The sequence below is a fragment of the Spea bombifrons genome, chromosome 13, assembly GCF_027358695.1.
Source record: "Spea bombifrons isolate aSpeBom1 chromosome 13, aSpeBom1.2.pri, whole genome shotgun sequence".
Classification (NCBI taxonomy): domain Eukaryota; kingdom Metazoa; phylum Chordata; class Amphibia; order Anura; family Pelobatidae; genus Spea; species Spea bombifrons.
Window position 1 is genome coordinate 20,142,759 of NC_071099.1, and position 10,307 is coordinate 20,153,065.

A 10,307-nucleotide genomic window follows, 5' to 3' on the forward strand; every position below is an offset into this window, starting at 1 on the left:
AAGTCACAAGTAACATTAACTACAGTAACTAGTAATAGTAAATCTACATTGACAATCACAATTTAATTACATTCTTAGTCTACACCGGGTCCAGCCACACTGCTGTTAATGTGGTTTTATTTCCATTCCCAAAGAGATTACGAGCGGCCGGCTCCTTCTCATCTTCAGACAAGACCTGACCACGCTGAGGCTCGGCTTTCGAGAGCAGGAGAACGTTGCAGACAGAACAGCATCAGATAGACCTGCGCCTAAAAGATAAAGTAGGTTAATTATCACATCGTGAGCCAGACATGTAATTAATGCAGCCACAGGAAAGCTTAAATATTCTCCTTTACTCACAGCAGTAGAATGAAGACAAATCTTTAAGAGCAGACACAGAGCTGCATTATACTCAACTAACTGACCCTCAGCTAACTCTACATGGAACATATAACCAAGACAAGTCACACCAAATACACAACGACCCGAGTCGCACGCAGTCACATTTACTTAAAGGAAATGTCAACGTCGGGCAGTCAGGGAAGATGAATTACTGACTTCATTTACTTCAGTGCAGGGAGTCAGCCTGACTCTGGATCGCTGCCACACAGCTTTGATAAATGAGACAGAGGGGATCAGATGAAAGCTACTTACAGAGGATCGAACGAGTTGTGAAGTCCACGGAATCATCATGCAGGACAGAAGGTACGGAGTACACAGACAGCTTGGGCTGGAGATCAGGACTGACTTTACTGAAGTCACAGACAATAAACCAGGATTAATGCCTAGCGGCTGCTCCACTGGGTTTGCAGTCTACGTGGATGAAAAGAAAGGAAGTGTTGAAGAGTCATGACAGTTTTTATGCATGTTTAATATCTGCAATAGTAAAGCCCCACACCAAGTGTTACTGTGACCCGTGTCTGATATGCATGCCATTCTCTGCAGGTTTTGGGAGCCGGATACCGTTCTGCAGCTCAGAGGCATTAAGCAGTCATCTACTCGTTCCCACAATCTCCTTCCACACAAACCCTTTAAAGGCAGTCTCCGCAACGTCGTTCTTAATAAGCAGGTAATGACTTTCTATCACGCAGAGCATCGCTTACCTCTTACTGCAGACAGCTGCTCTGTAGTGGACGTGGGAGCTGCGCATGGATCCGGTAAACTGGATCAGCTTCGGTACTTTGGGGGTCTCTGAGCAGAGGGATGCAGTATGACCAGATGGGTTAGCAGGATAGTCCCAGCTGGTATCATGTAGGACAGAGGTTGGTAATGATTCCTATAAGACACAAATACATTAGAAAGTTCTTTGATTAGTAATGTGTATTATTACCAATATTCACTAACATACAACTCGCAGATATGCCGCCAAACTGTGAGGAGCCAGGTCAATAGACATTCTAAGGGTAACAAAGGGTAACTGAACCATAAGAACGTAACAGGTAGGTCCGTATCAAAGCTTTCCACTGAGTTATCTGAGCTACTTTGTGCTGACCTGCAGAATGATATCTAATAATTTTCTTGATGCAGTGTGTGTTTCCTTTAACACAGGTGCATGATCTAGCAGCCCCACTGGAGGCCGTTAATAGCTCCCCAGGCTGTGCGAGGAAGGGTACAGCTTGCTCATCACCTGTACCCTGCGACTTTCCTTGCATCAGTGACCCCTGGACCCCCAGGTGTGATTGCCCACCCACTCACCAGGACTGCAGAAAAGGTACAGGCTTGGCTTACACCGATGCGCTCAGGGGTAATAACTCTACAACATTAAAGGAGACCCAAACCTGAATGAATGGTTCCACCACCTTGCTGATATCAGAATGTCTCCCACTATAAAGTATGTTTTATATTAAGCCAGTTAGAAGAAGTGCTATTTTTCATGCCAATATTTATGTTATATTAAAGAGACTCACCTGAACCGGGACATCTTTGTGAATGTGCAGAGTATAGTGTAGATTATTGGAAAATGGGGAGTCGCGGTGCGATCATCAAGGAATCCATTCGAATGTTTGTGGCCAAAGCTCCGCCAGAAAGGACTCTTCATACATCACATCTGAACGCTCTGCCACCGCCTGGTGCTCTGCTGGGCGATCATTTCTGTATCATAGTGAATAGCGTAATCCGCATTATATACTCATCCTTTTGCAGATGTCCACAAACTTCTTCCATCCTGGAGGCCACATCCGGTACCTGCTCCCGCATTCTCCATCCGCAGCGGACACATTTTCAGGCAACGTTAAGAACACGCAACGCCGACAGCGTCATCCTGCGTTTGTCTTCTAAGGACCGGAGCGAATCCATCCACCTGCAGGTACCAAACACAGCATGAAGTCCATACTTTGACACGCGCGCCATGCTGCACGTTGGGTAGAGTCGCGTCCACATCTGAAGCTCCCGATTCAGAGCAGCCGGTAGATGGGACAGCTTTAGGGTCATTGTATTTCAGCCTGTAGATCCTTAGCGATGGTTCAGCATGACCCAGGGATCTAACAGCACCGTTTGTTTTGTCGAGGTGAGGCATGGGCTTCTAACAGTCTGCTACAATCTCGGTGATGTTCCCAACACAGTCACACTTCCCGACCATAAAATAGACACTGGAGAGTGGAATGACGTTGGCTTGGAAAGGATGCAGAACGAGTTCACGCTTCGCTTTAATGGAGGAGGGGAGCACAGAGATAACAGCAGCTCACAGGACCTACAAAGAAGTTAAAGTCAATCCGAGAGGCACGATTCTGGGAAGCATCAACCAGTCGGGTTATCAAGGTAAAAAAACAATAGTTACCGATAATAAGATAAGCGTTTACGCTTTCACAACAATGGGCTTCAATAAAACTGAAAGCAATTCTAGTGAATGTAAGATTAGAAGAAGTCTGTAAATCCATGGGGTATAAAGACTCTCCCTGCCCGTCATTACCTGGAATACACCATACGATGCTGAATTCTCACTGTCCCATCATGCGCTGATCTCCAATTCCTTCTGTGTAATCAGGATGCATAAAGAACGCAAGACTGAACAGCTGCCGCCTGCCCATGGAGAACACGACAGCCTCGCCAGTGTCCGTTATAAGCCGGGAAGGAGTGACCGAAGGCTGCGTCTCAGACGTCTGTAGCAGCAGCCCCTGCAGCCGCCGCTTTGTCTGCGTTGATCTATGGATGAACCATGAATGCAGGTATCACCCAACACGTGCTGGGGTCACAAGACTTCAGAAGACATTAGAGCTTTGGGAAATTACCTTGTGCTTTCTAAGCATTCCCAGTTAAGCTGCACTCCATACACCGCATTCACTCCACTTGATTGTTAAAGCACCACTCCCATGTGTCGAGGGATTATGAGAATCGTTGTCCTGTATGAAAGAAAAACATTTTGAAACACTTTACATGATTTCATAGATAGATTTAACCCCTTCTCTCCCTGTAACTCAACAGGTGCCCCCCCCGGATACCTGCTTACAAAGAACAGCACAGAGGCTCACTGCGTCTACACAGTATGTGCCAGCCACCCCTGCAAACACGGCACGTGCCACGCTCGCCAGCCCAATTCACCCACCTCTGCGCAGAGGGGTACGTCGGGAGCGGATGTCATGTCTTCAGCCCCGGACTCTGGATCAGCAATCCTTATATCATCTTGATTTGCCTCCTGACGATCATAGGTAAATTTAACACCGTCTCCCTCATTACCTCCCATGTAACCCGGGAGGGGGGGCGCTCACCGGATCGGTCATTCATTAACCCAAGGGCATTGGTTTATACAGCGCTGGAAGTCCTACCAAGGGTGGATCGGGGCAAGTTAAGATTGGTAGCAACCCTGTTATTCATGATGGATCAAGAAAAAGCATTAAAATATAAAAAATATTCAGTACCTTGCATGCTTCAAGAGGATAATTCTTGTGTCTCCATTCGCAGCGCTGATCGCCGGAATTCTGTTGTGGTCTCGCTGCAAGAGGAGTAAGACCATAAACCAAGGAGTTTATCACGGATCTGGGCATAGCCAGGACCTTGAGGACACCAGAAAAAACATCTTCCATTACAACGAAGACCACGTGAGTAAAGCGTTTGTGGGATACAATGTTACGTTTTTTATATGTAGTTTGTAGCAAGTTTAAGACTTTGGTCCACTCACCAGCTGCTCCTGATCCTGGAATTCTGATACAATCCATACTCCATACGCCTTAAGCCGCTTCATACACAGCTGAAAAGTTAAAGGGATAAAGGCCTTGTGTAACGAGATGGAATGTTTTAATTACCCAAATCACACTCAAAATACATTTATGGGGGGGGGGATTTTCAATTTTCTGCAGTAGTAGCTCTGACTCCGGACAGAGTAGGGAAGCCTACATCCAGCAAGCGCTTTCATGCGACAGCTTAAAGGTCTATCACATGGAAGGAGACGGCTCCCCGGCGGGCAGCCTCAGCACGCTGGCGTCATCCGGAGCCGAGGGGGACGTGGAGTACGAGGAGGAGATGAGACGGTGGGGGCCAAAGTTTGTGACTCTCTCTAAGATCCGCCAAGGATCTGCAGTGAAAGAGCGATGATCGGGAGAGACATCCTATGTTTTTGGCAGAGACTTGCGGTGATAACATTGAGGATTGTGCAGCCGAAGCAACAATGGTTTGATCCAGGAGAAGCTGCAGAAATAAAGGAGAGAAACCGGACCAAAGAGCTTACAGTCTAACCCGTGGTATCCCCTCGCTCACCTTGGGACGGAGTCCGCCGAGTCTGAAGAGGTCCGGAACAGCAGCAAACAGGTCTGCAAACCTAGAGCCGGGACAAGAAGCTTGCATTAGTTCTCTAGTTACCCTTTATACCCCCCCGTGACTCCAATTAACTTCTAATCACCGCACCCCTATCAAAGCTTTAACGACTCCATTTAACGAGCTCCACCCCAGACTGGGATTCCATTTCCTTACGAGGGCCCAATAAGGATACAGGATTTATTTCATTTTAACATTACGGGGCTCACTCGGCCCACCCACGTGACCCCCCCCCGTTCATGCCTTACCGCCGGCATGCATTCACCTGTGCCAAAGCCCCAGCTCCCTCTTCTGTTTTCACCTTTAAAGTTTGAAATAAACTCAGTAAAACGATTATTCGGCTCTTTGTCCTCAGTTTGTAGTAAAACATTGTCAGGGGCCGGCGATTAAAACAAAATATGGAGACAATTGGAGACCAGCCCAAAACTTCATGAGGCCATTTTTGCTGCGCGTGGTGAGTTCCACCCCAATATTTGTTTTATATAGTGCCATCATATTTAGTAGCGCTGTACAATGGCTAGACAGGGTATAAGCCGTATGTAACATAATTTGACTTAAAACACAGGTGAGGAGGGCCCGCTTGTGTTCATAGGGGGCAAACCCTGCATTTTCAAACACATTATTTCAAATAAAAGATATATATAGAAAACCGCTTCTAACAGGATTATGGCCCACGGGAGCTCCTGTATACTGCGAAAAAGCATCTAAAAGTATGAAGTTAACCATTTAAGTGTAACCAAACTACTGAAAAACTTAAGTAAAACAAAGAAATTACTTTCACAGTATTAACAAACACGCAAACAAACTCCACAACAAACTATGCACACCCCGACCATGCGAGACACTCTGTGACTGAAAGAAACGATCTCTGCTTCTGGAGGGTAGATCTAGAGGGCTGCATTCATTTCAAAATCACAGAATTCACAAACCTTTGCCGGTCCTTCTCCAAGCTCAAGACCAGAGAATCAGCTCCACAGGACCAACACGCAGCACCAAGAAACACAAAGTTCTGGCTAGAAGACTGGAGAAACGCCCGGGTTAAATAGACTTTTGATTGATTGAGGAAATGAGGTGCAGGTGTGAGTCAGGAGCAGGCAGCCATCTTATGTCCATGGAGAGGTAAATAGTACAAAATATAGTAAAATACATGCATAGAGCTGTCTCGTGGCAAAACAGCAAAAAGTCTAGTTGTCTTGTGGCGTAATGGTGATTCTATTTCTGGTAAATATATATAATTATAGTGGCTGCGCGTATATCTAAGTCTTCAGAGTAGGTGAATTTGAGTTTATCTATTATGGACGAATGCACTTGGGATGTAGAAGTAGTGAGGCAAACTATAGCATTGGGAATGCCGTTCTGCCAGTGACAGCAGACGAGAGGGATTTAGAGTAATAATTACTGATGATTAAAGGTAAGCAGACAATGCCGTAAAGCGCTGGAAAAAGCAAGCAGGGTGCTGGGTTGTTGGTAGCAGGAAGAGTTTCTGCCTTGTATTGTAAATTATAAATCATCCAAAATGTTATACAAGGAAACATGCTTCTCTACTTATATATTTTGTGCTGTTTCAATAGCATGAGCATCCAGCCATCGTGTACTATTCACCATACTTCAATGGGCCCATCAGGAAATACTACTTTACAGAAAGGGTAGTGGATGCATGCAATCACCTTACAGCAGAAGTGGTAGATGTTAATACAGTGAAGACATTTAAGCAAGCATGGGATAGGCATAGGGCTAAGCTAGATATAGGATAAGGCCAGATACTAAGGAAAGGATTCAGAGGTTGGGCAGACCGAATGCTTCTTATCTGCCGTCACTTTCTATGTTTAACACAGGCAGGCAGAAGGGACCCTTGCGCTCTCTCGGAAACTTTACTAAAGGAGCCAGTCGACGTTGGGTGCTCGTTGACTCTTACTATTAGGTCCCTCAACATTGACATTGACGGCTCACTGAGTGTCACCCCGTGGCTGCAGCATGTATGTGTTATAACGGCTCGCTGAGTGTCACCCCGTGGCTGCAGCATGTATGTGTTATAACCCGAATGAGCTCATCCCTAAAAAATACTTATACTCAAACTCACAAAACATAACATACACCGAGACAGATGCTCTAACGAGATTGGAACCTGTAACTTTCCGCAAGGCGAGTAACGCAACTTACCTGCGCGCCACACTTCCGATGAATGGATCTGCTCGTCCGTAATACAAATACTCAAATTCGCCCAATCTGAAAACATAATTTTACGTACAGGGCTCAACGGGATTAGAACCAGGACCAACCTGCATGGGATGTAACAAACACTGCCGCTGCGCCATCCTTGCAACAGGCAAAGCTGCTCGTCCGTAATACAAATACTCAAATTCGCCCCCCCCCCCGAAACCATAATTCTACACACTAAGCAGTTAGACACACTAAGCAATAGGTAGTGCACCTTTTAGATTGTGTGCATTATGTTAGATTGTATAAGTATTGGTGCATCACACGCTGGCGTCATATGTTCATGGCGACGAAGCACCTTCAATCATCCGATGGCGTAATGGTTAGGTGCACTGCCTGCCATATGTTGCGGTCCCGGTTCGATTCCCTGTAGCTCCGTGGGGAGCATCCAGCCATGCAGTGGTTTGAAGGTTCGGTGTGTTGCCTACTCGATGCTGCGGTCCCAGTCTGGTTTCGCCTGAAGGTTCGGTGTGTTGCCTACGAGATGATGTGCTGATAGCTTGCTTCTGTGTGGCTTGGTACAGCTACTGACAATGTCTCTGTGCGTACAGTGGACTTACCCTGAAAAAAAAACGTGCGCTGCCGTATTATTATTATTTTTTTTAGCATTTATAGAAAAAAAAGCATAAAAGGTGTTGTGTACTACCGACTGGCTCTAACCCCCAATCATCCTGACCCGCACAGCACTTTCACACACCACCGAACATACTCATACGTCTTACACACCGCACCGAACATACCCATACGCCTTACACACCGCACCGACCATACCGCACCGCAACCACTCGCCAGGCCTCACGGGGATTAGAACCAGAAACCAAACCGCTTGGTAAGTAAGTACACTTGACACCTGCGCCACCCTTGTGGCAGACTGAATTTGCTCGTCCGTAATACTTATACTCAAATTCACAGAGTCTAAAAACATAACTTAATGTCTCTAGTCGCAGGACTTCCTGGGACCCGAACCCAGAACTCACAGCACAGTGTGCGATACACGCATCACACGCGCCACCTTCGAGATGGAGAAGAGCTGCTCATCCCTAATACAAATACACAAATTCACCTACTGGAAAAACATAATGTTACAAATATCCACCCTTACACGCAGGCCGCACAGGGATTAGAACCAGGAGCCTCACGCATGGCGAGCGATACACCTAACACACGTGCCACGCACATGGCTGGATGGCCACCCTCGTCCCATCCACATATACTCAGATTTACCTACTACAAAATACATAAAATCATACGTTATACAGGAATCACAGAGATTAGAACCAGGGGCCAGGAGCACGGTGATGAACACAGCTAAGACATGCGCCACCAGTACCATGGGGCAAAAGGGCCTTGTCTGTTATACAAATACTCAGATTCACCGACTCTGAAAACATAACATTCGTCTATATACAGGATACATGGAGAATAGAACCTGCATCCACTTGTATGGAGGGGGGAGGGGGGGTAACGCACCAAACACCTAGACCACCATCTCAACTGGGTCAGGAGGTTTGTCAGTTCCACAAATACTCTGATGTACCCGCTCTAAAAGATTAAGAATAAGATCATCCAGCAGACCGGCGGTTGAGAACCAGCAGCCAACCACACGTTAGGCAATTCACTTAACCATCACGCCATTCCATTACAGGAGATGGGCACCCACCGGCTCCACATATACTAATATCTCCCGACTCTAAAAACATTAGAAATAAATTAGCCACGAAGCGAAGGGGGTTAGAAGCACTATACAGTTACCTACGGGAGCAAAGTGGGTTCGAACCAGAAACCAGTCGCAGTTTAGGCGATACACCTAACCGTTACGCCACACCACGACATGGCGTCGGCCGCCCACCTGCTCTACATTTACTCATACGGACCCCCTCTAAAAACATAAGAAGAACATGCAGACGCGCTACACACGTAGAGCCAGCTTTCATGGAGATTAGAACCAAAATACTTTTATATGGTTAGTAATGCCACACAGAACTTTATTTCATATTTTATGCTGCTGATATATATTTTTATTGAAGTTCTATTTATTTTTCTCCTGATGAAGCCGACGATCTATCGGCGAAACGCGTAGAGAGAATAAATTGGAAGATTTCATCATATACCGGATGCTGTATTTTCTACTTGCTTTTGCACAATACTCTTTTAGTTGTGCTACATCTTAATTGTAAGTGCATTTGTGATCTTTTAAGATCAGTTGCCTCATTTCCTCAATCAATCAAAAGTCTATTTAACCCGGGCGTTTCTCCAGTCTTCTAGCCAGAACTTTGTGTTTCTTGGTGCTGCGTGTTGGTCCTGTGGAGCTGATTCTCTGGTCTTGAGCTTGGAGAAGGACCGGCAAAGGTTTGTGAATTCTGTGATTTTGAAATGAATGCAGCCCTCTAGATCTACCCTCCAGAAGCAGAGATCGTTTCTTTCAGTCACAGAGTGTCTCGCATGGTCGGGGTGTGCATAGTTTGTTGTGGAGTTTATTTGCGTGTTTGTTAATGATGTGAAAGTAATTTCTTTGTTTTACTTAAGTTTTTCAGTAGTTTGGTTACACTTAAATGGTTAACTTCATACTTTTAGATGCTTTTTCGCAGTATACAGGAGCTCTTGTGGGCCATAGTCCTGTTAGAAGCGGTTTTCTATATATATCTTTTATTTGAAATAATGTGTTTGAAAATGCAGGGTTTGCCCCCTATGAACACAAGCGGGCCCTCCTCACCTGTGTTTTAAGTCAAATTATGTTACATACGGCTTATACCCTGTCTAGCCATTGTACAGCGCTACTAAATATGATGGCGCTATATGAAACAAATATTGGGGTGGAACTTACCACGTGCAGCAAAAATGGCCTCATGAAGTTTTGGGCTGGTCTCCAATTGTCTCCATATTTTGTTTTACAATGTTTTACTACAAACTGAGGACAAAGAGCCGAATAATCGTTTTACTGAGTTTATTTCAAACTTTAAAGGTGAAAACAGAAGAGGGAGCTGGGGCTTTGGCACAGGTGAATGCATGCCGGCGGTAAGGCATGAACGTGGGTGGGCCGAGTGAGCCCCGTAATGTTAAAATGAAATAAATCCTGTATCCTTATTGGGCCCTCGTAAGGAAATGGAATCCCAGTCTGGGGTGGAGCTCGTTAAATGGAGTCGTTAAAGCTTTGATAGGGGTGCGGCGATCAGACGTTAATTGGAGTCACGTGGGGGTATAAAGGGTAACTAGAGAACTAATGCAAGCTTCTTGTCCCGGCTCTAGGTTTGCAGATCTGTTTGCTGCTGTTCTGGACATCTTCAGACTCGGTGGACTTGGTCCCAAGGTGAGCGAGGGGATACCACGGGTTAGACTGTAAGCTCTTTGGTCTGCTTTCTCTCCTT